The sequence below is a fragment of the Spermophilus citellus genome (genome assembly GCF_964194105.1).
Source record: "Spermophilus citellus genome assembly, chromosome: 3".
Taxonomy (NCBI): Eukaryota; Metazoa; Chordata; class Mammalia; order Rodentia; family Sciuridae; genus Spermophilus; species Spermophilus citellus.
Window position 1 is genome coordinate 159,999,831 of NC_138184.1, and position 23,305 is coordinate 160,023,135.

The 23,305-nt window shown below is 34.6% G+C and overlaps 1 protein-coding gene across 1 annotated transcript in view; it reads left to right on the plus strand.

Annotated features, from left to right (window-relative positions):
• Positions 1-23,305, plus strand: part of IMMP2L (inner mitochondrial membrane peptidase subunit 2) — an 883,542-nt gene that overhangs the window by 793,926 nt on the left and 66,311 nt on the right. The gene's annotated exons all lie outside the window — the stretch shown is intronic.

The following is a 23,305-nucleotide window of genomic DNA, read 5'->3' on the forward strand; positions in this document are numbered from 1 at the left end:
TCTTGCTGCCCTGAACTAGAATACCCATAGCACGTGCTTGCTGGGCTGACTCAGTGGCTGGCTGAATCAGTCTTGAGGACTTGTCTCTTAGACCCACAAGGGGCTTAGGAAGAGCTAATCCACTTCATATTCAAAAGAGAAAACTTCAAATTAATTGAATGAAATGATCATTCTCTTTTATTGAAAAAGAGAATTTGATTTCTATTTTCTATTAATTTTAGAAAGAAGTTTAAGGGCTATATAGCATATCACCTTAGGTACATAATTATAATGAAACTTTATATGTACTTTTTGTTATTAAAATAGGTATAATTAGGTTGGATGACTTCCCTTATAATTATCTCTTTAAAATTTTATTTCAGGTGCAGGCTATTGTTAATATTTTATATGAATCTGTTTTATTTTGGATGAAGATTTTTGACAATTCATAACATGTTGTCAGATAAATTCCATTTATATCTTGCCTAAATTATATTTGAGTGTAAAAAATGAATATTTTAGTCCATTTTAAGAACATATTCTGTGCATAGTTTTCTTGAGATGAAATATAAAATATCTTTATTTTAGGAATAATATATTGAATAAATTTGAGTAGAGATTTGATATTATTGACAACCAAATAATAATACCATAATGGCAAATTGCAATTTAATACTTTATTTTTTGCCAATTTGATATTAAAGAATATTTTTCTTATAGTTAAGGGAAAAGTAGTGCATTCTCTTGACTTTAAAATTATTTGAAATGGGGCTAGGGTTGTGGCTCAGTGGCAGAGTGCTTGTCTTACAAATGTGAGGCACTGGGTTCAATCCTCAGAACCACATAAAAACGAATAAGCAAAATAAAGATATTGCATCCATCTATAACTAAAAAGTATATTTTAAAAATTATTTGAAACCTCAATGTGCAGAGTTTATTCTTACAATGTGTAAAATGAAGCATGCAGCATTATGCTGAAAATTTTTACTCAGTATAGTGACTATAGATGTTCTACATTATTGGAGAAAAAATAGGAGCACATCTCTTTAAGTGTCAATTTAATAAAGGGATGATTTTTATGAGACAAGATTAAATAGTTTACTATGGAAAATATACATAATTTCTGCCTGGCCCATATTAATGTCAAAATGTTATATGTAACTAAAAGCCTTTTCAGTAATCTGTGAGTTCTTATAAAATCATTAATATTTATGCTAAAATTTCCAAAGTTAACAAATGATAACACAAATGAAAATCTTAACTTCTAACACCTGCCCCATTTCCTTAAAGATGTTAGTCAAATCTCCATTAGTCTCCTAATGAAAAGCCTCCATCAGTAGGTAATCAGCCAACACTAGAGAAACTGTACACTTAGGTAATTTCTGAGCTCAGGGGTCAGGGATGCAAATAATGAGAAGCAGGGATGCTAAGGGAAAAGGCTGGCACTCTGTCCCTTTGCTGTGAGGAAGTAGAGGGGCTCTTCACTAATAAACTGAAGTGGTAGGGTGTGGCTGGAGGTGGGAATTGGAGGTGTGGCTTTGGGGTATATATCTGTATCTGGAAGTTGGAGACTGTGAGCTGCTTCCCTCTACCAAACTTTTCTACCATGATGTTCTGTCTCACCTCGAGCCTCGAGGAATGGAGCGCCCTTCTATGGACTAAGACCTCTGAAACTGTGAGCCCTCAAAACTTTTCCTTCTCTATAATTGTTCTGGTTGGGTCCTTTTAGTCACAGCAGTGAAAAACCTGACTTAAACACTTTAATTATTGCTTTTATATCAATTGTTATAAGTTAGACAAAATTAAATGACTCTTAAGCCAGTGTGTGCTAGGGCTAGTTTTCCTGGCTTATAGGAGTCGATTATTAAATTTTCAGGATTTTTTTTTGAGTGACTGTTAAAACATAACCATGATTACATGATTAAAATTTAAATCTTATGAGTTTACATATAAATTATAAAATGTAAGGAGTAATAAATCCTCAAGATACCACTTTATAATCATTTTCTCACACTTTTACAGTATGTAGGCATTATGACTTGCTACTGAGCATTTCTTCCCAACTTCATGTTCAGTGGTTTCACATTGGTAGTTTGAAATTGGCTATTGTGGGAGAATTTATACCACAGACATAGGCAGACACTGCAAATCACCCTCATCCCACCCTACTGAGAATCAGTTGTTAAACATTTTCAACATTGTACTTCTTTTTTTAAATTTTTTTTAAATTTTAATTTGTTATATATTACAACAGAGATATGAAAAATTGTTCTCTATATGTGTAATATGAATTGTAACACACCAATTCTTATAACTGAATTTTATTGGGAAAGGACAGTTAGGTGCTGTCACAGATTTTAGGGGAGCATATCTCACATAGTGTTTCTTATAGATTCTATCTTCTGTTGGCTTATTATTATTTCATAGCACTATTCCTGGCCCTCTCTATAAGATTCTTTTCTTGAATTAGTTATTTTACACATGAACTTCTGAGAATCACTGTTCTAGACCTTCCTAAAATATGAAATAAATGTAATTTTGATTTGCTCTATTTTGGTTTATTTTTACATCCAAAAAATATTAACTCAGTGATAATAGTAATGCTAAAGTAATAATAATAAAATCATTAACTTAAAACAGAAGTAATTAATGATGAGGGTGAGTATTCTCAGTGGTTATCTCATTTTTTCATTCCCAGTGCCACTTGCAATATGTGTTATAGGTGTAAAATAGGTATTTTTTGAAGACAATATTCTGAAATGTTTTATGTCTTCTATTCCCCCGATTTTGTTGAAGGCATTGTTTTCCTTGAGGCTCATGTTTACTCATATATGTAAAAAATCCACTGAATTTTAACTATTTAAGTTGAAATATTAAATAGATAATTTAAATATCTTAAAGCTTCTAGACTCTCGATTAGATTTCACCATTAGAAAATTTTCATATGACAAATATTTTTCAGTTCCTACATTTTTCCTTCATGTAGTGACTCTAGAAGCCAGATGTTCATCTTAGTAAAGTTGACATATTCTCATCTTCTTCCTAACCCAGCATTGCCTTAAAAACTGCCAAGAAGTTTTGAGTGTGGGAGTTTCAGTAAAAAGGAATTCACTGCTGTCCATCAGTTAGAAAATGTTAGGTTTCCTTTTTTAGAGTAGCAGAACAATAAATGAAAAACAAGTCAAAGTCTTTGAACAGGAAAGATATATTTTCAGCATCTTAAAATTAAAATAATTTATCAGTTTTAAAATAAAACTGCATATATAACCATCAAGCTGTTTCTTTTTTGACAGTTTTTTTGTATTAAGATTGTTTTCTCTTTCACAATTGTCAATATGTAATTCTGATATAGTAGACCTATAAGCCATCACTATAACAGATCTTCAGAATAACACATATTGTAGCAAAAATAATGCAGAATAACACTTATGCCAAACATATTTATAGAATGAGGCTTATATAACATAAGACATCCTATTCTAGAAGCAGTCTTCATTCTCTACCTCTACAGCTTTCTCTGCATTACTCCTCAATATTATTTTTGGCACAGAATGTTCATATTAAATTAATGGGCTCGAGAAACTATTCAATTTATGGAGTCTTATTGGAGCAGTAAGTTCAAAACTAGATTCTAGGAAAGAAGTTTAGTGCGGGAAATGTATATAAGTGACAGATTTGATTGTTCCCAAATTGTCCCAAATACCTGCATCTTGCTTATTAATATTGCTACAAACCTGTTTTTTCCCCATAGGAAAAGTGGCTTATAGGACTGTCACAGCTCAGAAGAGTTGCATTCATATATTTATTTAGTTATGCCTTCATTTTTCAAATGTGGCCCAATCAAGGTATTGTCAGACATGCCTACTAAAGTAGGATCCTATGATTGTCCAAGATTCAGGATGCTGCCTAAGAAGCCTACCGCACTGAATGACATGCCCATGAGAAAAAGGCCCATGGGAAATGTTCTTAGGCCTTTCCAGAAATTTCTAGTGATGCTAAGCCCTCTTGCATTCTTGGTATGCATAAGTTTAATGTAGAGCAAATGTTAAATTTGTAGCTACAAATTTTAACAAGCACCGTCTTATAAAGTTTAGGGATGAAGTATATGTGCTTTTTACTCTAAACTTTAAAGAAACACATGATCAGTGGGGAAGACAAACAGTACCCAAACCAAACCAAAACAGTATAATTGAAAGACCAGATACCATGGGAAGTATAAAGGAAGAACTAGCATTTTTCAACTTGGAAAAAAGTCTTGTCTAAGAAAGTAATCCTTAAGCTGAGTTTTATAATTTTCAGATTTAAAAAGTTACATTTAAAAGCTGATAAAAATTTAAGGTTAGGTGGAATATAATGATGTCTTCCCTATATTAAAATGAAAGGAAGCCATCATCTGAGTTCTGCCATTTCTTTATTAACATGCAGGGATAAAACCAGTTTTTGATTATTCCCATTCCTTTGTTTATGTAGGAGCTCCAATAATTAGCCTTAATGTAAACTTTATTCCAGTTAAGATGCAACAGTATTACCGTGGCAGAATCAGAAGAATTTTATTAGTATTGCTACCAGAGGCAGAAGCCTCCTTGTTTCTTCAAGTGACAGTGTCCTCTATTAAGGGGGCACACAGCTAAAAGAAGTTTCAGAACTAGAGTGCTGGGTTTTTGTTCATGGAAAGCAGAAAGACCTGTACAATCTTTCTGGGAATTCACCTCTCTTAAATATCACTTATTTTAAAAAAGAAAATTTTTTTGAACATAAGCCAATTAACTCAACCTATAATATAGACAGAATAGTGATATTTAAAGTAGGTGACATGAACCAATCTGGAGTGTGGACTCTTGATTATGATCTTCAGATCTAACTATCCTGGAGTATGAATTACTTATGACTGCGGTATTCATTGAATCTACACAGGGCATAGATTAAATATATCTTATGCACATTCCAGTCACTATTATGAAGTATTTTATGTAAATTGCAGATGACTCATCATTGGCCAAAGAATGATTTTGTTGTTGATGGTGGTGGTTGATTGTGGAACCCAGGGATTGTGCATGCTATGTAGGTGCTATGCCACTAAGCTACACCCCCAGCCATGTTCTGTTTTGAGGTTTATAAGTTCTTTTCTCAAAGATTTATTTCTTCATGAGTGTTTCTGTACCTTATTTTGCTTTTTTCAACCACAAGTTACTTTGTTTCCCCTGGGGGTTCTACAGAACCAAGATAGGATCTGCACATGGTACACTAACAAGGAGAAATGACTTTCTTGTTTAAGAGAAGCTTCATTTTTTTTTTTCCCTTTGTCTCTGGTTGATGTCTGCCTTTTTTTTTTTTTTTCAGTACTGAGAATTGAACTCAGGGGCACTTTACTACTGAGCTTATTTCACATTTATTTTGTGATAGGCTCTCACTAAGTTGCTGAGGCTAGCTGGAAACTTGAGGTCCCCCTGCCTCAATCTTCCAGGTTGTAGGGACTCCAGGCATGTGCCTCCACACTGCAATGCATTACTCTTAATCTACACTTACTTTACATTTAATCCTTTATTTTCCAAGTAAAGAAGCATAATAGATAGAGCAAAACAAAATGAATCTTAGTCTTCAGAGATTTTAATCATGAAAGAATAGCATTTGAACAAGATGAAAACGTTTTTATTTAAGGGTTCTTTTAAGAATGTCCTTGAACTCAAGATGAATGTGTGTATTTGAAAGTTTAAAACATTCAACATATGTTTTTGTATCCTCTCATACCAGAATGAAACCTGTATGGCCTTTTCTTCAGTTATGGTTTCTCTATCAGTTTAGGAATTTATGTCTAGAATAGGCTTCACACAGTTGTCTTCTTCCTTAGGTTTCCGTTAGCTATCAGATATTTGCTTATAATTTAAATAGAATATTTCTATTTCAGGTAGCATTATCTCCAACAATGAACTCAACTCACTGTTAATTCTGTTTTTGAAGCTGTGTTCACTTTAAGTTGTAGATACAAGCTAATATTGTACCTGAAAACCCCCATATCCATACAGCTGATAAGTGTAGCACCCTCCCTATAAAAGAAAAAAATTGGAAAATGGAGAAAGTGTGAGGAAATGTGCATGGTCTCACTACTAGATGGTTAATGGTTAATATATTAGTATATTTTCTTCTTTTGTTTTCTTTCTTTCTATATATTTTTTATTCGTTCTTTTTAGTTATACATGAAAGTAGAAAGTATTTTGGCATATTATACATACGTGGAATACAACTTCCCATTCTTCTGTTTGTAAATGATGTAGAATTACATTGGTCATGTATTCATATATGAACATAAGAAAGTAATGTCTAATTCATTCTACTATCTTTTCTATTCCCATTCCCCTCCCTTCCCTTCATTCCCCTTTGTCTAATCCAAAGTACTTTTATTCTTCCCTACCCCCTAACCCCCTGCCTATTGTGAGTCAACATCCGATTTTCAGAAAGAACATTCAGCCTTTGGCTTTTGGGTATTGGCATATGTCACTTAGCATGATAGTCTCCAGTTCCATTTGTTTACCAGCAAATGCCATAATTTCATTTCCCTTTATGGCTGAGTATATTCCATTGTGTATATACCATATTTTCTTTAATCATTCATCTGTTAAAGGGCGCTTAGGCTGTATACATAGTTTAGCTATTATTAACTGTACTGCTGTAAACATTAATGTGGAAGCATCACTGATTTTAAGTCCTTTGGGTATATATGCTGAGAGTCAAATGGTGGTTCCATTTCGAGTTTTCTGAGGAATCTCCATACTGCTTTCTAAAGTGGTTGCACCAATTTGCAATCCCACAAGGAATGTATGAGTGTACCTTTTCTCCCACATTCTCACCAACATTTATTGTTACTTGTATTCTTGATAATTGCCATTCTGTCTAGAGTGAAATGAAATCTCAGTGTAGTTTTTATTTACATTTCTCTAACTGCTACTGAGGTTGAACATTTTTCATATATTTGTTGACCAACATATTTCTTCTTCTGTGAAGTGCTTATTCAGTTCCTTTGCCCATTTATTGATTGGGTTATTTGGTTTTTGTTTTTTTGGGTTTTTTTTTTTTTGGTGTTAAGTTTTTTGAATTCTTTATATATCCTGGAGATTGATGCTCTATCTGAGGTTCAGGTGGCAAAGATTTTCTCCCATTTTGTAGGCTCTCTCTTCACATTCTTGATGGTTTCCTTTGCTGTGAAGAAGCTTTTTAGTATGATACCATTCCATTTATTGTTTCTTGACATTATTTCTTGCACTTTAGGAGTCTTGTTAAGGGAGTCAGTTCCTAAGCCAACATGATGGAGAGCTGGGCTTTTTCTTATATTAGGTACAGGGTTGCTGGTATAATGCCTAGGTTCTTGATCCATGTTGAGTTTTGAGAAGAATGAGAAATAGGAGTTAAATTTCACTTTGTTACATAGGGATTTCCAGTTTTTCTAGCACCACTTGTGGAAGAGGCTATCCTTTCTCTAATGTATGTGTTTCATGCCTTTGTCTAGTATGAGATAAATGTATTTATGTGGGTTTTGTCTCTGTGTCTTCTATTCTATTCTGTTGGTCTTCATGTCTCTTTTGGTACCAATACCATAGTGTTTTTGTTATTATAGCTCTGTAGTATAATTTAAGGTCTGTTATTGTGATGCTTCCTGCTTCATTTTTCTTGCTGAGGATTACTTTGGCTATTCTGGGTCTCTTGTTTTTCCAACTGAATTTCATAACTGCTTTTTCTATTTCTATGAAGAATGTAATTGGAATTTTAATGGACATTGCATTAAATCTATATAGTACTTCTTTTGGTAGTATGGGCATTTTGTCACAATGATTCTGCCTATCCAAGAACATGGTGGATCTTTCCATCTTCTCAGGTCTTCTTCAATTTCTTTCTTTTAGAGTTCTATAGTTTTTATTGTAGAGGTCTTTGACCTCTTTTGTTAGATTGATTCCCCAATATGTGTGTGTGTGTGTGTGTGTGTGTGTGTGTGTGTGTTGAGGCTATTGTAAATGGGGTAGTTTTTCTAATATCTCTTTCAGTTGATTCATCACTGATGTATAGGAATGTTATTGGATTTATGGGTGTTAATTTTATATCCTGCTACTTTGCTTAATTCATTTATGAGCACTAAAAGTTTTCTGGTGGAGATTTTTAGGTCTTCTAAATATAGAATCATATCATCAGCAAATAGTGATAGTTTGAGTTCTTCTTTTTCTATTTGTATCCCTTTAATTTCTTTCTTCTGTATAATTGCTCTGGCTAGAGTTTCAAGTATGATGAATAGAAGTGATGAAAGAGGGCATTCTTGTCTTGTTGCAGCTTTTAGAAAGAATACTTCCAATTTTTCTTCATTTAGAATGATGTTGGTCTTGGGTTTAACATAGATAGCTTTTAAAATGTTGAGGTATATTTCTACTATATCTGGATTTTTTAGTATTTTGAACATGAATGGACGCTGAATTTTGTCAATTTTTTTTTCCTGCATCTTTTGAGATAATGATGCAATTCTTGTTTAAGTGATGTGATGAATTACATTTACTGATTTCTGTATGTTGAATGAAACTTGCATCCCTGAGATGAACCTCACTTGATCATGGTAGACTATCCTTTTAATATCTTTTTTGTGATTTGCCAGAATTTTATTGATTTTTGTTTTTTTTTTGTACTGGGGATTGAAGTCAGGGGCACTCTACCACTGAGCCACATCCCCAGCCCTATTTTGTATTTTATTTAGAGACAGGGTCTCACTGAGTTGCTTAGTGCCTCCCTTGGTGAGGGTTTGAACACAGGATCCTTCTGTCTCAGCCTCCTGAGCTGCTGGGATTACAGGCATGTGTCACCACACCCAGTTAGGTTTTTTTTATATCTGTGTTTATCAGGGATATTGGTCTATTTTCTTTCCTTGATGTGTCTTTGTCTTGTTTTGGTATCAAGTGATTCTAGCTTCATAAAATAAGTTTGGAAGGATTCCCTCCTTTTCTATTTCATGGAATAATTTGAGGAGTATTGGTGTTAATTCTTTGAAGGTCTGGTAGAACTCTGCTGAGAATCTGTCTGGTCCTGGGCTTTACTTAGTTGGTAGGCTTTTGATGGCATCTTCAATTTCCCTTTTTCTGTTTTCTACATGCCTATATACATATTTCAAAATTGAAATACAGGATATATAGTTTTATATCTTCTTTTCACCTGTTATAAGCCTCTTGCTACATCACTAAATAATCATGAGAGGTATGATTTTTTTTATTAGCCTCATAGTATTCCATTCTATGCATTTTCCATGGCTTATTTAACCATTTCATGGTTCTTTATTTACACTTAGAATCTTTGTTTATCATTTAATCTAATATGTGTGTGTATACATGTGTATATGAATTAAACCTGCAAAGGTTTTAAAACAGATTTAAATTTATGGTGGAATGGAAGTGTTTTTTTTGTTGTTGTTGTAGTTGTTTTTTCCATCTAGATAAACTAATAAAAAATTAGAGGAGGTAAAATATTTTTATAGATGACTATGTGTATTGGGACTTGGAAAAGAAGCTGGGCATTTTCACTTAGCACCCTATTTATCTATCCATTTTTGCCTTTTTATGCTTGGTTGGTGTGGTTTGCAGCACTGAAGAGCAATTGGTCTAACTACCACCAATTAAAGAGGATGATCAAATTGAGTCACCCCTTTCAATGAAAAAGTTTCGAGTAACCAAGGCTTTGCAAACCAGTGATTCCACAGTTTTTTTCCTTGTTAAGTGTTTCCATCTATTATGTAGAATAGTGGTTTTTAAACTTGGCAAAACTATAAAAGACCATAGAATATTTTCATGTGGCACAAATAAAAGCTTTCCGCCTGCTCCCCTCCCAAAGCATTGTCAGATACAAACAACCTTAAACAGCAGTAGTTATCAAGAAGTAATTTAATTTCTAAAGATACACCCTCATTAAAATGGCTACTTATATAAATATTGAGGTTATTTTCCCCAATATAATAATTTGTAGCTTTAGCCAGCAGAAAATAAAGAATACCAGTGCAGAAATTTTTTTAAAAAAGAAAAAGGCTACTTGCCACTGACCACTTACCTTATTGCCCCCAGACAAGAAAACCAAGTGAAATGAATGATTTAACTCTGCCTGTCCTTTCCCACCCAGAAATCAGTTGGCCGGGCCAGGTTGGTAGTCAGGATTCTGAATAAGAGGTAGGTAATGTGGCAATAATAGCATAGTTGTTTTGTTATAGTTGCTTTTTATTCATAGCTCTTTGGGAAATGCAGTCCAAGGAAGATTATTCTTATAGCTATATTTTGTACGGCAGCATTTTGTCAGAGTTCCCAATTTAATCTGTTTCCATCCCTGATTCTTAATGATTCTTTTAATGTTCTAGACAAGATCTTCTAAGTAAATGTTATATCATATTAGATTGAGAAGCTGGTTCAGGATGGCTTCAGATAAGAGTGATCTAATGAATCATTTCTATTATTTCCTGAAACACCTGAATTTCTGCAACTGTGTCTCAGCCAATTAGGAAGGTAGATTTAATGTCCTTTTCTTAAAGCAGTTGCAAGATATAGCCCCAGGCAGGTTGTGAACACTTTTGTCAGTCTAGAGACCTTGAAACATTGAATTTTTCAACATTTCATTTGTTTATGCAATTGAAAATCCTTGGTTCTCTAGCACACATAGAGGAAACTAATAATAGTCACTTCTTCTACTTGACATTCTCTTAATTTAAGATGAACAGGAATCGTTTGAGGTTTTGTTATTTGGAATGTATGTATTACCTTGGGAATACAGAAATAAATACATATCTACACCTCCCTGATTTTATGAGGTTAATCTTGCATAACTTTGAATATTTTCATGTTTATAATTATGCATACAAAAGAATAAAAGAAAAAGGAATGAATATGGCACATGGTACTTCTAGTTTAACTGAGGTATCCTCTGCACAGTTCCTAGTACAATTAACTCTCTGTAGTGAGTCCCTAGATTGCAGTGCCTGAGGCCTCCTTCCAGTAATATTGGGAAGGCTAAGTCTGCATGTTCCCCTCTAGTGCTCTACACCCAGGGATTCAAGGTGCTTACAGATGACTTGAGCAGGGAAGTCAGCATTCACCTGGTCCCACTGCGCTGTGGTTAAGGGGCCCTGGCTATTGAAGAGACTCTTCTTGGTGAACCTTGTCTAAAAGTAAGATTGCTGAAACAGATGTTCCCTAAGTAATATAGCCAGGTGTTAAAGAGAGGATTTGTCCACTCCCCAGCATAATATCCACTGGAGGGACTCCTAACCACATTGGCCATGGCCAGTATAGGGAATAACACTATGAAAATGAGAGCAAGAGTGGACAGGGCCCTTGGATAGTATAGTGCTATTCTAGGAGTAGCTGTGGGTTAAGCTGTGGGATGACATTTGTATCAGTGAAGCTTGTCCTCATGGGTATGTCAGTCAGTTTTCCAGTCTTCTGGCCAGACACTTAGCAGAGACTTGAGGCCAAGAAGGCTTAAAAGCTATTTACTGTAGTATCCCTCATAGATGTAGGGCCTCATATCCTATAGACAGTGTCCAGTTCCTGCCATTTGTGCATTCTCAATTTATAAACTCAATCAAGTCGCAAAGTAGAGGGATACCTCAGAAGTATTGGCAAGGTTTGTTCCATTTTGTACCAACTCTGGATCCAGAACCTACCCCCACAACTCTGATGATTCAGGACTAATTTACCCAAAAGGCACCAGGCAGATTTAGGAGGGTTTGATACACTGCCAAATGTCCTTACTTATTTAAAATTTAGATCCTGTAGAAATCCATGTTTATTAAAAGATCTTGACTAAGAGCTTTCTTTAATACCATACAGTCAAGTTGAATACAGTATTTAAAAACAGATTCTGGAACCCGTGCTGGATCCAAATCCTGGATCCTAAGGTTGCTTATTCTTTATGTGTCTCATGCTCTCATCTGTAAAATAGAGATTATAAGAGACCTACCCTATAGGTTATTATGAGAATTACACTGATAATATGGGTAAAACCATCAGAATATTGCCTGGCTCGTGCCATAGGAGTTTTAGTTGTTGAGTTTTATATTATCTTTTTAAATAAATTTTTAAGACTTAACTATACTCTAATATTTAAATAGTATTTAAATATATCAGGCTCAGTTCTAAATGTGGACACATTTAAACTTTATGACAAGACTAAGAGTAGCTGCTTTCATTATAATTTGTTTTCAAATGAGGAAACCAAGACCCAGCGAGGTTAAGTGACTAGCCCAAGATCACAGAGCTAAATGGCAAAGCTGCGAATCTGGCAGCCTGGTGGTTCTTGCTCCCAAGCAGTCTGCTGTACTAACTCTCCATTCCAAGTCTGTGCCATTCACACAGCAGCCCTGTTTTATCTGTTAATATGTGTCTTGCTGTTTTCTCATTACTTCTCAGAGGTATAGCCTAACTGGTTGGAGTATCATCCTCCATCTAGCAAAGAGGCCTGGACAACTCCTTCACCCTACTTCCTCACAGCATCAACACTAATTCTTGGCCTGGTTCTGCTCAGGGAGATTTTCATCTAAGCCAGCAGTAGCTCCCAACTTCTAATATTTCTACTACTGAAATCATAAAAACAGTTCTCCCTTCTTTATAGAATTCCTGGTTATTTATCATCATAATCTTCCAAAGGTTAATTTTTCCTTGCCATTCTTTTCTTCCCCTCCCTCCTATCAGCCTTTCAGTGTCCTACATAGGGCTTGATAAATAGGTGAAGTCTGGGTATCTCTAATAGACCCTAGGGGTAAACACAGGCCCCTTGGAGCAAGTGTCCTATAATTCCCACAAGAGACAAAATGGATCTGTGGGAGCAATGTTAGTGCTAATTTCATGGTGGATTTGCCACACAGATATTCCATTTGCTGTAAAGTGGCATGCGTTGCACAGGGACCCAAAGCTTTCTTAGAATGTGTTAGAGGGTCAGTTACTCCAGGATTACTCTATTCCCCTGGTAGCATGACCTTAGGAAAATCCTTTCCATATATTATTTGACTTTGTCCTTAATGTAATAATCACCTAAATATGAGTACTAATCAGCTTCAATGCCTTCCTGTGAAGCAGAATTGCTTAAAGGGAACATTTGCCATATTGAATATATAAAAATAACACCAGAAACATTTACTGCAACCAAACACATCAGAAGGATTTTGACAGGAACAAGACAGTGCATGAAATGTAAAGATTTGAACTGAGAGGAAGTTTGAGAACGTGGAATGCACTTTATTGTTAATTTGAATGTATTCAGAAAAGTCTGTGAAATAAAATACATTTGCACCGCTATTTTCTAATTAAAAACAAAGGCTAATTTTTCTTAAACCTTGTAATATATTCACAGAAATGTTTTTACATTCGCTAATGAGTGCCATTATATTGAGGGGCACACTGCACACAAAGGATTGCATCTATGGAGGAGTGACCCTGCATAAATGCAGATGGCTTCACATTAGCTATGAGGGATTTAAGGATGAAAACCTCCATCCTCTGAGTTCTCCACAGGAAATAGTTAGTGATTGCTTTACTTAAGGGCCTGAGATTTTATGGCACCATTAGCTTTACCTTGTAGATTTCCTTAAAGAAGAATTCAACTCTCTGGGTCCCTTTGGGATCAGGAAAGTGCCAACTGCATGTCCTAGAGTATATTGTCTCTGTGAGTGCATAGTGATTGAGGACTTTTTCGTAGCTGTATCTACTTGAACAAAGAAGACTATTATAGAGCTAAAGAGTTTGGTTTGTCAATCTGTTTTTTTAGTGTATAGTATGATAAATTACATAAGATATGGTTTGTTTCCCCACCAGAACACAGAGTTGGTAGAAATTGTTTAAATCCAGGGCAGACTCCACTTACTTATTGGTTGAGCTTTATTGATTTATAACTTCTATCTTACTTTTGCCTCTCTCTTTTCTTACTTTTATCACTAAGTTTTGTTTTTTACCCATCCTCCCATTTTCCTTCCAATTAATCCACGTTATATCATGACCAAAAATAATGTGGATGAATGATACCTTTTGGCAGTTAACAATTCTCAATTGAGCCAATAATTTCAACCTTGTCTTCTGTCAGATATTTTTATGAGAGCTACTCAGAATGATCAAAATTGATTAATTTGCATTTCACTTCCTCTTTCCCCCTGTGCATTATCTAGTGAAAATGAAAAAAAAAAATGTTCAGGCAAAAAGACAGCAGGCAAATGAAGGAGGAGACCTAGGTGATCTATCAATTGGATAGTCAATCCCAGATTAATGAGGAACTAGCTGACTACTAAATTACAAGTGTATGTGCACATGGGTGGTGGGATGAAGCAGTGTGTGTGTTCTCTGGAAGGAATGAATACAAAATGGCACAGAATACAAAATGTGGAAGCCAACTGTGAAGAAGCTGGACCTGAAATGTGAAATGCCACAAGGAAAGAACAGACACTAGTCTAGGCAGGTAAAGAAAACAACAATCGAAGAACACCATTAATCAACCACATAATAATTTAGAGAAATAGCAGGAAAGAATAGACAATTACAGTGGCACCCTAGAAATATGTGCTGCCAAAATGAAAATGCATTCTAAAGATTAGACCAGAGGAATTGGGATTCTTAAAAAATTGTGCTATTAGGTTAAAAAGTTATCAGAATATTTACAAGGATTTTCGGTGGATGCTATGTATATTTTCTTTTAAAAATTGTAAGCACATCTAACTATGCTTGTTCCCATAAAACCTTCTCTACCCTAGGAGGACACAATAGTCATTTTTACTTAGAAAAACTCCTTGGTTCATTCAATAATTGGCTGAATGCCTACTTTACATCAAAGCTCTGTGCTAGTACTGGGTAACTAGGAATCCACAGGGCAATGTGTGTTTTCAAGAATTCCATGATACAGTGAGGAAGATAGAAAAAGTGAGCAATCCCAGCAGGTTGCAGAAGTGTTATGATACTAAAGCTAGAAAGCAGAAAATAGGGATGCCTATCTCAGCTTGGGAGAAAAGATTTCCTCTGACAATGATATTTGTTTGGAGAGGTCAAAAGGATAAGTGGAAGCTGGCCAAGGAGGGAGGGAGTTGTTGATGAGGATAGCCCAGAAGCTTGGAGAAAGAATATGAATTTTGTGGGAACAAAAGGAATTCGTTGTGGCTAAGGCTTAGCTTGAAGAGTGAGTGGGAAGTGAAGGAAACTGAAGGAAGCTTTTCATGTGTTAATCAGGTCACTCCCCTCTCTACTTAAAACCCTCCAGTGGCTTCCTCCATTGTGAGCAGAATAGAATTGAACTGTATCATAGCCTGCAAACCCTGTGCATCTGGTTCCTTACTACCCTGACCTTTACTGTGACTGGCTTCCCTCCCTCCCTCCCTCCCTCCTTCCTTCCTTCCTTCCTTCCTTCCTTCCTTCCTTCCTTCCTTCCTTCCTTCCTTCCTTCCTTCCTTCCTTCCTTCCTTCCTTCCTTCCTTCCTTCCTTCCTTCCTTCCTTCCTTCCTTTCTTTCTTTCTTTCTTTCTTTCTTTCTTTCTTTCTCTCTCTCTCTCTCTCTCTCTCTCTCTCTCTCTTTCTTTCTTTCTTTCGTCCCTTACACATATCAAGCTCATTCTAGTCCTAGGATCTTTAAATTCCATCTTCCTGCTGGTTTTCATGTGTTTCTGCTTGTTCTTCAATCTCCACTCACATGTCATCCCCCGTTTGGAGCCTTCTGCAACCACTCAGAAATTAAAGTGTTCCACATCCCTCCACGTAACACTGCCTTGCCTTTTTCATTGATAGCACCTATCAGTCCTGAAATTCCTTTTTTCTTTTTGTAATCTAAGGTTTTAAACTGACAAGTAAAAATGTACAAATTGTACATCTTAATGGAGATACCATGTGGTGTTTCTATACATGTATCCATTGTTTATATCAGAATAAGCATATCCATCCCTTCATACATTTATCATTTCTTTATGGTGAAAGCACTTACAATCTTTCTTATAGCTTTTGAAAATACAAAGTACATTTTTTTATCCATAATTACCCTATTGTGCAATAGAGCACCAGTGCTTCTTACTCTTGTCTAACTATAACTAACCATTGCTCCCCCTACTCTCCCTAGCCTCTGGTGACCACCTTTCTACTCTCAACTTCTATGAGATCAACTTTTTAAAATTCCACATATGAGGGAGAACATGTGGTACCATGCTTGGCTTATTTCACTTAACAGAATGATCTCCAGTTCCCTCCATGTTGTCATAAATGACATGATTTCACCCATCACCAATTTTTATGCCAAATAGTATTGTATGGTGTATATGTATAACATTTTCTTTATCCATAAATTAGTTGATAGATGCTTAAATTGTCTCTATCCATTGGCTATTGTGAATAGTGCTGCAGTAAATATGAGAGTACAGATGTCTCTTCAACCTACTGGCTGCATTTCCTTTGGATATATATCCAGTAGAGGGACTACTGGATCATATAGTAGACCTATTTTTAATTTTTTGATGAACCTACCTCCATATTGTTTCTACAACATTTTTTACATTCTCACCCACAGTGTGCAAGCATTCCTTTTTTCCACATCCTCTCCAGCACTTAATTTTTTGTCCTTTTGCTATTAGCCATTGTGTTTGCACAGGGTTTTGTAGGCTATGATACAGTGATATTTCATTGTGATTTTGATTTGTAATTCTCTTATGGTTAGTGATGAGCATGTTTTTATACACCTATTGACCCTTTGTATGTCTTCTTTTGAGAAAAGTCTATTTAGGTTAAACATGTGGTCATTTGTTTTCCACATTCCTTCACTAACACCAAGGCCTTGTGGGCAGGGACTTGACACTAATTTACTACTAAAGCCTCAGTATCTGGAACAGTGCTTGACACACATTGGGTCAATAAAATTCTCTTCAGCATTGATAAAAGAATAAACTGAGGCCAATTCCATAAAATGATGTCAGTGCCATACTAGGAAGTTATGCTGCTGAAAGCAGTAGATTTTATGCAGAGTAGGGACATTATCAGGATTCTGTGCTTTAGAATAACCATCCTGGCTGCAGCATAAAGCTTTATGAAAGCAGAAATACTAGCTAGGAGATAACTGAGGGTGTTTCAGCCCTATCCCAGCCCAAATGCCAAGTTGAGTCAATGAAATAACATTAGAAATAGCATGAGATACAGAGACAGTACGTTGTACTTGATAATTGGATTCTTAATTGATGGAGAAGGAGAAATCAAGGTATCATCCAGATATTTTTCTTGTATAACCAAATAAAGAGAATAATGAAGAGATTTGGATTCACAAATGATCAGTAAATGGATGTAAAACATCTTGTTCAAATAGATGAGCAGAACTGAGGAGAAAGTGGAGAGAATGAGATCAGAAAGAGAAATGAGATCAGAAAGGCCTTGAAATCCTGAGGTATTTCAAATTCAAAATCATTTTTTTAAATTAACCAGTTTAAATCCATAATAAATGCAAATTAAAGATTTTTTTTTAAAAAATTTAGGTTTGAAAGCACAATTTCTTCCTTATATGAATTCTGTTTCTCTCTCTGCTTGTATCAAAACAAAAACTGGTTCTTTTGTAGATAAATTATATTTAAGCCAGTCTGCCTCATTCATAAGCAACAGTAATAGGGCTTAGTAAGATAAATAAGTTATAAGTTATATGGCATTTTGCAAAATAAATATTAGAATGAGAAAAACAAAAAATACTGATAACATTGTAATAACTCTTAAGTTCATGTTGCCAGGTAGTCATTAATTAATCATTTAAAATGTCTAACAAGCAGTCCCTTGTTTTTCTCCCTTCTCACAGATAGGATCCAATGACCTAATTAAGGATAAAAACTGTCAGAAGTTTCATCAGAAGCCCCAGGAACTCAAATACCAGGTCCTACTCCTCAAATACTTATTGCCTGAAATTTCTGATTACAACTGCTCTGAATTCACTGGACTCCTAATTAGTAATGATTCTGACTTTATAGCAACACTAGAAAGCAAGATATTAGCATGTTCGTTTGAAGATATGAAAAGGACAAATATAAATTCTCAGTTTTCATAAAGACAACATAGTTCAAAAAGGATTAAAAATGATAAATCAATGTGATTCCATTGCCTGCCCCTATTCCCACCATGAAAACCTCCTATTCCCAATTAAGTAAAAAAAAAAGTTTTTTTTTCAAGGTCACATACATTTGTATTGTTTTATTAATTTTTGACAAGTTAAAGGCCCTCAGGATTGGAGTGAGTCAAACACAAGTTTATCATGAGCCAGAAAATAGTTAGAAACCACCTATGTTTAGATTATATTTCATCAATTAAACTATTTAAATGATCTCTTATTATGTGCAACTTATTCCATTTGTAGATAATAGACAATATAGTCAACATGAATCCTGCTTATTAAAATGATTAAAACCAAGAATTATATGAAAAAATATACTATAGCCATATGATACAGATTTTTTGCTATAAACTGATATATGTGGTCCTGAAGGTGCCTAATATCTATACAACAACTAGTGACTTAGTTTATGAGGAAAAATAAGCCTGAGGCAGATCACTTAAAACTTTTTCAACTTTGCATCCAGAACACTAGCAAAAGCAGTTTAAAAAAACTAATAAAAATACTAATTCAATTTACAAAGACATGTTAAATTCCCATTTAATAAATAAATTTAAAATAAATATAGCATTGCACAAAAGCCAAAGTTTGTTAGATAGAAGCAGGTGGAAGGAAGTATTAAAGCTGTTCAATTTTGGAAACAAACAGGTAGTGTGGATGACCTGAGCCAGGGATTGCTGAGGGGCATGACTGGGCATCATGTACAGAACTAAGATGGGTGTGGATGTGTCATAGATACTGTGCTCAGCAACTGCTTATTGCTGAGGAAAATATTTTAAAATAGTGTATAAAACAATGTGACTTGTATGTTTTTCTGGAGACATTCTTCCATTTATCAATCACATATGAGCTGATTTACATTTCAGAAACATGTAACTTGAGAAGAGCCTATTCTGCATTTGAGGAAATTTTTAAAGTGATTTGATGAAGTTCTACTTAGTTGTTTGTGAATGCAGGGAACCGCCTCTTTCTCTTCCTACTGATTCTTTCTTGGACCTGGCAGTCTGGGGTTCCAAGTTTGCTTCCCTGCTTGACAATAACTTTGTAATTGGGGTTCCTTCTACCCAATTTGACACATATAATGAGGCTGAAGTCTATGATGGTATTCCCCTAGTGACCTCTGTTCTTTAATTTCTTACTTCTGAGACATGAACAGGATTGCCTCTTTAAAGTATGTTTAAATGCCTGACTTCAAGAGTAGGCTCTTCCATTTCCCACTTTGGATTATTTGGGGGAAATTGCTTGACGTTCATAAGCCTCTGTTGCTTATCCATAGAGCAAGACTACCCAAGTCTGCTGCCCCTGTGTTGTTGTAAAGGTTAAAGATGTAGGAGACTGCTTGCCACAGTAGCTGACACACAGAAAGTGCTCTGTGACATTTATTGTTATAGTTAAATGAACCCCCTTTTCAACAATCAAAACTCAAAACTGCTTTCTTTCGTCCCTCAACTAAAAAAGGCCTTTCCTTAAAAAAATTTCCCCTTTTCACCCAGAGATGTCATGCTGGTCAACCTGTGCGAAAGGCGTTTTCTAAAGGACCAGATTAGATCTCCAAAGACATCCCAAAGGGCCCCAGTTCTACCCCAAATGATGGATACTTCCGGGGCTATTTCTCACAGCGATTTAGAGAAATTAGGAAACAAACTCTGCATTTAATTGAAAAACCTTACATTTCTAATAAATTAAGCTGTTTTTTGGTCATTGTGTGGAACACAGCACTTTTTCCAGCCACCTAAAAAAGAAACTTAAATGATGATTAGAATTCTTTTTCTCTTCACTCTGAAAGGATGTTACACTGAATCAAATATCTTTTTCCAAATAGCAATCATGGAATTTTGCCTTGTAATTTTGACAATAATTGCCCTAGAATGAACTGTATCAGAAGAGCAGAAAAGCCAGAAAAAAAATATTTTTTTTTTCTAATGTGTTTTGTGGCTTTCATAAATATCCTATAGTAGTATCACTAGATTTGGGGGGGGGGGCATCAAAAGTTATAAGAAAATGAGGTAGATTTCTACAAGGAAAAAATTTGTAAACATATTACAAGATGCTTAAAGTTTTCCTCCCTCCCCCTTTCCCTTTCTTCTGTCCTCTCTTCCTCCCTTTCTTTCTCTTTCTCTTTTGCTGTACTAGGATCAAACTCAGGTCCTGATGCATTCTAGGCCAATACTGTACCACTGAGCTATACTCTCACCTCCCAGAGTATATCAGTGAACATTTACCTCAGTAAATTCTTATTAGTAAACTACATTTCAAATGCAGATGTTAAATATACATATTAAATATTACAAAATACAAAATATGTTTTAAACTTCCTAAAAAGCTTTGAAATATAAACAGAACCCATGCTTTTAAACAAATCTAGTAATTTTAGTAGCATAATAGTCCTGTAGCTAAAGTAGAAAATATTTTTCTATTTTTAGAAAATATTTAATTTAAAGAAACTGAGTATTATTGCCAGAGTTGCTTTTTGATGCCAGATACACTAAAACCTTAGGACTTTTCCATGATTTTGAAGTCAAATGTATAAAGGGACAAAAATTTTTAAAGAACGTTTCCAAATAGTTGTTAAAAGTACATTCTGATCCATCTCTGAGAAGGAATAGGCATTGGATTAAGTCATTAAAAAGGAAGATAAGTCTCAATATCTAGATGTTCCTTTAAAACAAATTGCTCAAAGTAACGATTCTCCATGGTATGTATTTTATTGTCTTAATAAAACTGTCATGTAAAAGTAGATTGCATATAATGTAAACAAAATTTTTAGTAGGCATTTTAAAGATTTCTCAACTGAATTTTATTCTCAGTGTTTATGATTTAGCTCTTACTGCCATCTAGTGTCAGCATACCCTAATTAGAAGTAAAGCACCAAGTACTGAGTTTATCATCTCAAATATAAACTGATTATGGGAATGCCACATTGAAGAAAAAAATCATTTTAAAAATATTGACCATTCCCTTTAGTCCATGCTGCCTCTCCCCACATCCATCATCATATTTAGTGGGTATATATTGAGAGTCATGAAAACTACTTCAACCCACCCTTAATTTTGGCAAACTTGAAGTTACATTTGTAATCTTCTCTTCTAGAGTATAAATACATAACTTTATAAATATTTAATTTCTTTGATGATGTTTATGATTTGAAACTTCTATTTATCATTAACATCAGAATCTGATTTATTTTAGGCATATAATATTTTATATAGGCAAATAAAACTATTGCTATTAATCTACCTGTGTTTACAAAGTAGTTATGCAGTCATATAGTAGTTATGCACTCTTCAAATATACAAAATATCCTGTACCTTGCATAAGATTATAGTAGGAGAATGTCTAGATCAGCACAATTTCTTCATGTTACAGATGAAAAGTTTGAGGTTTGGGATTTGAGTCAAGCCTATTACTGGAGCAGTATAGTTTTCAGTAGTTCTTGCTGTTGTCGCCCTGGATCAATACAAAAAAAAAAAAAAACACAGAAACATTGAATGGTTCTTAATGTTTTTAATAACATCTTGGTTGGTTGGCTAGACGATTAAAAGTAAAGTAGCATTTATTTTGAGCTTGATAGATTTATGAGTAGTGCTTTCAAGAGTAATGATGCTGCATTCAAATACTAACATTTTCTCCCCAGTTAATTTAGTAACACAAAAAAAGAAGTTATTTTTTTTCTCCCCGTCTTTGGGGCCATAACTCGCTTTCATTGACATACTTGTTTCTCCTGCATTTGAATTTTTTATTATTGTAATTAAATGCTACTTTATGAGCAATCATTTCAAAATAGATGTTTGTTAATTTGGCAGGTTCACAATTTTTAAAAATACAAGTTTTCTTGAAATGAAATTAATTGTGCCTTCCATAGAGAATTCCCAATACAAGTAAGTTATTTAAAATTTGAATGTAATATGCTGATATTGTAGAAAATATTCTGTGTAATTATATTGTCTCGTTTCTTTATTTTTGGTGAAATAATGCAAGTAGTATATTTGGCATTGAGGGTGTTCTCATATACTCTTTTATGATTAAATGAATGAAAAACCTGAAAATCAGAAACCCACTTGAATTTATTGTTGATGGGTAGTAAGATCACATCTATTTTATAAATCATGAGACTCACTGCAGCTAAGAAGAGAGGGTATAATGACTTTTTGCTCTTTTTAAAAGTGGTTGTGTATTTGGCATTGTCAGTGGGAGGTCAGAGCTTTCTCATTTGCTAGGAGATGTACTTTGCAGGTGGTTTTAGTGTTGGCAGGTAGTTATCTGGTTGTTATCCTGCATTCAAATCAGATTACATTTCTTGATTGTTATATTCATTAAATGGAAACAAGGATGCATTACTTCATTTAAGGCTCCTGTGAATTCAAGGCATGGAGTAAAACTTCATTAATCTGCACCCCATTTGTTTAGAGGGTGTAATAATTTAGAAAAGTGTTGGGCTGAAGTTTACTTTCCTGCTATCTATAAAGAAAGGATTACTAACCCATTAACCAAATTAATAGTGCAAACAAAATTGGAGGAACAAATGGTATTAAACACCCTTAAGCACTTTAGAAGTAGAAGTACCCATATACCTAAAGACAATCTAAACTTGAAATACAAAATATTCTCAAAGTTTTTTTAAATAAGATTTCTTTCCAGGAACAATGATGAGACTTTACAACAACCTTTCAAAAATACATCTCTAATTCTCTACTTCCTTGCATTAAACTCAGTTACTCCAAATCCATGAGGTTTGGTTGAATTTGGCAGGCAAACAAAGTTTTTATAGACCCAGGGCTTATCAGTGTTTTATAATGGTTTAGAATGTGGATAAGAAGACACATTCCCATTAATAGCATATAGATGAAAACTTGGTGTCCATCTTCGAGTGCAGCTGACTGTTTGAAATGGTAACATCTAATTCATTCCATATGTAATACATTTTCATCAAGATTTATCCTATGGAAACACATGAACCTGGATCCTAGCACAATGCCTACCACAGGGAGTGGCACAGAGTAGCCCCCAAGCTCAAAGGATGGTTTTATTGCATACATTGTTATAGGAAAAGAGAATGGTTAAAATTAAATATTGAGTAAATGAATGAAAGACTTATTTCATTATCTGCTGCAAAGTGTGGCATCAGGGTGTGGAGTTTTTTTCTGCTCTATTGAATAGGAAATGCATTTTTTCATCTCTTTGGGGAACTGAAATAAAGGATTTATTTCAAATCTTGTTATTCCATA